General features: G+C 40.6%; 1 long non-coding RNA gene across 1 annotated transcript; it reads left to right on the forward strand.

The window, feature by feature from the left end:
• The first annotated feature begins 316 nt into the window (after positions 1-316).
• On the forward strand, positions 317-7066 carry LOC117351316. Its single transcript, XR_004537384.1, has 2 exons — positions 317-505; positions 5367-7066. It is a non-coding gene; the product is annotated as an uncharacterized LOC117351316 (long non-coding RNA).
• The last annotated feature ends 208 nt before the right edge of the window (positions 7067-7274 follow it).

Genomic DNA, 7274 nt, shown 5'->3' on the forward strand with positions numbered 1-7274 from the left:
TCCAGCACGGGTATACCTCTATATCCTTTTTATCAGCTCAGTGAAGAGAACCCAACAATACCCTGAAATGAGCAGAAAGGGATGGATTTTGCAGTGCAAGGAAAACGTACCAGATATTTTAGAAAAATAAGTGGTTGAGCTTTGAAAACTTTAGAAGAAAGTCTCTTTACAGTGACAGGAAAATGTAAACTAGGCCTTGCTCAGTTCAAAGTCTTATCTTTGGAAGCCACTGGTTTCTTTTTTAGGCTAGATGCCCTCTCCCACAGCTAATCAAATGGAAGCAAGTGTGGAAGGCTTATAATGATTACAGCTCTTATCCAGCCAGACCAATACACTAATAGCAGCCTGTGGGTCAACCACAGAACATGGGACCTACAAACCTGCGTATCAAAGGCTATTGTCTTTCAAAAGGAATAGAAACCACCACATCGGGTTCTTAATCACATACATCGTCACTGCAGTTTCATCTTTTTGTGAAGTATGCCAGGCACTAGGAGAGCAGAAGGTAAGCGGCAAGTTTACCAGCAATAAACTGGTTTTGCATTGAAAATAGTAGAACGACAGGGCTGGGAATAGACATACTGGAACCTAAGGCAGAAACTATGGCATGAGCTTGGTCAGTGCCAGGTGCCCTGAAGTTCTGTTTTACTTTCAGCAAGGGGTCTCCTTGTGGTGCTGAAGTCCTAGGCATTTCCCAAGCTTGCTTCCTCTCCCCCCCCCACCATATATAATGCACTATTTTACTTCCTTGATAAAATACTATTTAAAAAAATGAATGCTTCCATACTTTCCACCAGACCTTTTTAAAAAAAATAATTTATATTCTGCATATCCTACAATTCTATGTGGATTAAAAATTATTCAGGTAGTCAGGTGGTTTTCCCTAGCTGTCCTGGTGGGTTCTTACTCTAATTGATGTACTTGGGGCAATTGGGATTGGGTGACTTGCCCAAGGTCACAGGAAGCAGTGTGGGATTTGAATCCACAGCCTCCTGTAGCTCTAACCCAGGGGTATCAAAGTCCCTCCTCAAGGGCCACAATCCAGTCAGGTTTTCAGGATTTCCCCAATGAATATGCATGAGATCTATTTGCATGCACTGCTTTCATTGGGGAAATCCTGAAAACCCGACTGGATTGTGGCCCTCGAGGAGGGACTTTTGACACCCCTGCTCTAACCATTGCACCACACACTCCTACCACCACCATTCCAGTTCCATTTCCCCAATGAATATGCATGAGATCTATTAGCATACAATGCTATGCATGCAAATAGATCTCATACATATTCATTGGCAAAATCCTGAAAATCCGACTGGATTGCGGCCCTCGAGGAGGGACTTTGACACCCCTGGTTTAGAGGCTCTGCACCAGTGCCAAATTTACTTGCAACTTGGGCTGAGGAACAGGTAGGGCAGAGGGTGGAAATGGTGGACATGGGACAAAGGGGAAAGGGTAGGGTTACCATATGGCTCCAGAAAAAGGAGGACGGATTGAGACATCTGGGTTTTACTTCTCAGTCCATCCTCCTTTTCTCTGAAGCCATATGGTAACCCTAGGAAAGGGGAAAGGAGAAGCTTCTCGTCTCCTGCCTCCCAAATGTTGCTGCCTTGGGCTCAGAACTGGCCTTATCACTAGGTGCACTAGCATTTGCCTAATATCCTGTCTTGGAAAGTAGCCAGTCTGGGTTGCACATGCCCGGCAGATTCCAAAGAGATCTTTTCCTGCAGGGTTGTGCAATGGCTTTCCTAAGTCTGCCTGGCCAATAATTTTGTACGGATATTGTTCCAAGAACTTGTCCAAACGAGTCATTCCATGTTAAGTGGTCCAATTTTGAAATATGGCCCCAGTCAACCATCTCAAAATTCCATGAAATTATATATATGAGTAGCCTAAGGTCTTTTATTATTATTTTTTTTTTTAATGTACTTTTCAGTCATTTACATTGTCATAATAACAAAAGGAAAAAAAGGCATTCATTAACTTTAAAGCTTTACCATAATCAATTCCATACATAATTCCTTTTCAAGCCCACATAAATGGAGAGACATACTACAATTTCAGATCAGAATTTATAAGTAAAGAAAAGGAATAAATTCAGGATCCACCCTTATGGATCCCGATGCATTCCTAACTTAATAGGGATTATTCATTTTCTTCTCTTATTCTCAGTGGTGAAATAAAGATCATCATTCATAGATAATAAGTCATTCCTTTTCTCTAGCAATTAAAAATTGTTGTAATTGTATGGGATCCCAAAATACAAATTCAATGTTTTGTAACTTAACTAGGCACTTACACGGGAATTTTAAATAGAACGATGCCTCGAGAGCTAAAACTCTAACTTTTAATTTCAAAAATTCTTTTCTCCTTAATTGAGTAGCTCTAGAGACATCTGGAAAAATCCTAACCAAGTCACCACAAAATTTCATTAACCTGTTTTTAAAATATAATTTCATCAATAACATCTTATCTATCTCACTCAAGCATGTTATCACCAGGGTGGACCGTGTATGGATCACATCCTGATTAGCTTCCAGAAACTGTCAAATTAATTTCAATTGATACCAAATGGTCCACATCCTGGGCAGATTCTAACCTTTTCTGAGGAACATATCGGGTCTTTATCTGCCATCATCTACTATGTTACTATGTTACTATGAGGCTGTAATTTGTGGTACGTTACTTCATATTAAGCCTACTTTAGACAAGTATAAAAGTCGCCTTTTCCTGATCATGACAGGAATAGGTGTTCAACTGATCACACATAATTGGAAGAACCATGACAGGATTAATTATACTTTTTGGTGGGTAAATGTGTGTACCACATATAAGTTTGAAAGAATGATGGCGGAACATTTGGGGACTAGTAAGTCCTTTAATGATGTATGGAGTCCATTGACTACTTTTGTTGCATTACAGTAAGGGTCATGTTTCTTCCTTTTCTTTACACATCCAGGGAGGGTGGGGGAAGAGAAATATACTTTGAAGAGTTAAATTATTTAATTATAATATTGCAAGTACATTATATGTATTATTGTATTAGTAATTACTATATGTATTATTGTATTAGTAAATAAGTTGAGGATGGGAGAAATTGTTTAATGCATCAATTGTATAGTTAATAGTGTGTTTCATGTAGTATTCATGATTAATCAAATGTATTGCACTATCAAAGTTTGAAAATCAATAAAGATTAAAAAAAATAAATAAATAACAGACTATGGACTTTTCCTCCAGGAACTTGTCCAAACCTTCCTTAAAACCTACTATGCTCTCCACTCTTACTACATCCTCTGGCAACGCATTCCAGAGCTTAACTATTCTCTGAGTGAAAAAGTTTTCCTCCTATTAGTTTTAAAAGTATTTCCCTGTAACTTCGAGTGTCCCCTAGTGTTTGTAATTTTTAACGGAGTGAAAAATCGATCCACTTGTACCCATTCTCCTCCACTTAGGATTTTCCAAGCTGAAGAGCCCTAACCGTTTTAGTCTTTCCTCATACGAGAGGAGTTCTATTCCTTTTACCATCTTGGTTGCTCTTCTTTGAACCTTTTCTAGCGACCCTTGAGATAAGGAGGTCAGAATTAAAAGCAATATTCCACCTCTTCCCACTCCTCCCCTCAAAACATGTGTGCCCCTTCCCTTCCCCCATACCTCGAGTTGTTCACCGCCGCAAGCAACAACTTCAACATGCTCCTCTCACTGCGTCAGCTTCCACTGACATCACTTGCGGGTGCTGTGCATAGGAAGTGACATCATAGGGAGAGCTGACACAGTCATAAGGAGCGCGTAGAAGTTGTTGCTTGTGGCAGTGAACAACGAGATATGGGGGAAGGGAAGGGGCACGTTCGGTGGGGGAGGCAGAGACTAGGGCAGGGTGCGTCACTGGTGCCTCTCATCCTCGCCATGCCACTGTGTACAGTGCTAAGTACATCTACAGCAGGGGATCTCAAAGTCCCTCCTTGAGGGCCGCAATCCAGTTGGGTTTTCAGGATTTCCCCAATGAATATGCATGAGATCTATTTGCATGCACTGTTTTTAATGCATATTCATTGGGGAAATCCTGAAAACCCGACTGGATTACGGCCCTCAAGGAGGGACTTTGAGATCCCTGATCTACAGGAGTGTGTGGCACAGTGGTTAGAGCTACAGGCTCAGCACCCTGAAGTTGTGGGTTCAAATCCAATGCTGCTCCTTGTGACCCTGGGTAAATCACTTAATCCCAAGTCACTTAATCCCCCATTACCCCAGGTACCTAGATAGAGTGGGAGTCTACCAGGATAGAGAGGGAAAAAATGTTTGAATGCCTGAATGTAAACCATTTAGGCTATAAATGGTATATAAATCCTAAAAATAAATAAATACAGTAGTAGCACTAAAGCAAGGGTGGGCAACTCCGGTCTTGAGGTTTTCAGGATTTCCCCAGTGAATATGCATTGAAAGCAGTGCATGCAAATAGATCTCATGCATATTCATTGTGGAAATCCTGAAAACCCGACTGGATTCCGGCCCTCGAGGACCAGAGTTGCCCATCCCTGCACTAAAGCCATATTTAGTGGTACCTTGGGCAAGTCATTTGCCCTCTAGAAAAATGCCTCCTGTAGCGTAGGATATGATTTGTAGCAAATAGAATACATGGTGAAAACGAAGAGGATTCTGTTCAAGTTTCAAGTTTATTTATAGTTTGGTATACCGACCATCACAGGTATCTGGACGGTTTACAACATTAAAAATTTAAAATATCTTAAAAAAATAAAATAGAAATAAAAATAGGGCAGTTTGGGGCCAAGACAAGGACAAAATTTAAGAGGAGCAGAGGGGGAGGGAGATTTGAATTACATTAAGAAAATAAAAATAAAAGGAAGTGAAGAAAAAGAGGATAAACAGGAGGAAAGATTGGGGGGGGGGGTCGCTTCTTAAAAGCAGTTCTCTTTTTTTTTGTTCTTGATTTCCCTTGAACAGGATTCTTAACTGCAATTTTGGTATGCATCTTTGAATAGAAATATTTTGAGGTTAATTTTAAATTTAAGGAATTTCACAGCGAAGATGCGGTGGCATTGCATTCGCGAGGGAAGGGGCAAGTGCAGAAAAGATGGTGTTTGATTGAGGGAACTGTCCGTAAGTTCTGATCGGAGGATCTAAGGGCCCCAGATGGGGTGTGTGAGATAAGATATTTGTCTAAGAAGGCAGGTGAGTGGGAGATCTTAATTTTGAAGACAAGTAGGAGTATTTTATAAGTTGTTCTATTTAGACAGTGAATTAAGTACGAAGGTTGCACAATAAAACTGTGTGTCATTTTGCTACCCTACTGGGATGGGTATTTGTTGCTATCACAAGTCGGGCATACTAATTGCAAATTCTCATTTCAGAATGCTTGGCTGTCTGCAATTCCTAATTTTACTGCCTCTTCTGTTCACGGGAGCCCACAGAATAGATTCATGCCCTCAACACTGTGCCTGCACCTCGAAGGAAGATCACAGCCTGATGGTGAACTGCAGTTTTCACGACTTAACGGAGGTGCCGTCTCTTCCCCATGAGACAGAAGAGCTCTATCTACATAACAACGCGCTGACTTCTGTCTCCCCTGGGAAATTTGACAACCTTCAAAGGTTAAAAAGGATCAACTTAACAGACAACCCCTGGCACTGTGACTGTAGCATCTGGTACCTGAAAATCTGGTTAAAAGACCAAGCAGCAGCCGTGTCTACTAATGTCACCTGCCTAACTCCAGCAGCCCTTCATAAGAAAGTCATTATTCAGTTAACAGAAAATGAACTTGAGCCTTGCAGCTCACAGCACAGGCATTATTGCTCAAGGTTTACATTCAATGATTTGTTTATATTGATTCTCATTGCTCTAACACTTATACTACTGATCTGTTGCCTTCTCATAGCAAGAGCAACACATTTTAAGTTGAAGGTTAATGATGAGGAGGCTTTACATCTGGAGGTTCAGCCACCTTTAAATCCCGATACTCGCAAAAGAAGAACTCACCCTGGTAATAAGCAATATTAAAACTAAGGGGCTTCAAACCACTGAAAGAGCGACATGCCCCACTCTAATTCTCTAGAAAGAGGACAAGAATCTCTTAATTAGAAATACCAACTCTCCATACATACAATACATAAGAACAGCCCAAAGGTCTATTTAGCCCAGTTTCTGTTTCCAACAGTGGTCAATCCAGGTCACAGTACCTGGCAAAAACCCAAATAGTAGAACTGGGATCTGCTGAGTATGGAATTAAATGTTGAGTACTGTATGCTTATGGAACCAGATGGTAAAGAGGGGTACAGATAAGAGCAGTGGAAGGTTTAGAGATAAGTGTAGAGGTAGGTATAAAATTAGTCAGGGACCGCTGCTCAGGCAATATGCCTGATGGGCCGCCGCGTGAGCGGACCGCTGGGCGGGATGGACCTCTGGTCTGCCCCGGCGGAGGCGACTACTTATGTACTTATGTTCTTAAGCACTGGGAAAACCATAGCGACAGTTATCTCCAAATTGCAATGGTAGAACAGCCAGGCTTCCAAAAAGCAAGGACAGCTTGCACAGAATGACCATGGCTAAAACCTGACCAGAAAAGAGCATGGTGAGGTGGGGTTGTGTGGATTACAAATTTGATGATATGAATGGGAAAATGGGTTTTGCATCAAGTGCAGGTCGTGCAAGAATCAAAGAGAAAAATAGCAGGCCTGAAAAAAACTGCCAGCATAGTGTTGGAGGCCAGCACTCTGACAGATTTAGGCTATGCTTGAGCAATATGTGGAGAGCATTGATGGGAGAGGGGTTGAAAGATGAAATAAAAGAAATGGAGGTCAGAACTCATATGGTAATTTGTATGCTTGTCCGCTCAAGAGAGTAGAAAGCCGGAGGAAAAATATTAGATGTGATGGGTCATTGTATACTGTATTGCTATGTGGAGTTAAAAGCCAAATGTGACTTTAAGATGCATCTACAATTCACTCTCAGATGTTCTGAAATCTCTTTTCAGGCTTTTGTAATATTCTAAATGTATGAAAAACAATACTGAAAACTATATACTATTCAATAAATGTACTTAATTTGTAGCTTATAATATACTGTATGTTTATTTATTTATTAAGGTTTATTTACCATCTTTTCAAAGAAGTTCATCCAAGGCAGTGTACAACATCTTGTACTTGGACATAAGCAATAAGCAATTACACTAATTAAAAAAAAATTCAAATATAGCCTACACTAAAACATAATACATAAGAACATAAGAATAGCCTTACTGGGTCAGACCAATGGTCCATCAA

Source organism: Geotrypetes seraphini, chromosome 17, assembly GCF_902459505.1.
Source record: "Geotrypetes seraphini chromosome 17, aGeoSer1.1, whole genome shotgun sequence".
Lineage (NCBI taxonomy): Eukaryota > Metazoa > Chordata > Amphibia > Gymnophiona > Dermophiidae > Geotrypetes > Geotrypetes seraphini.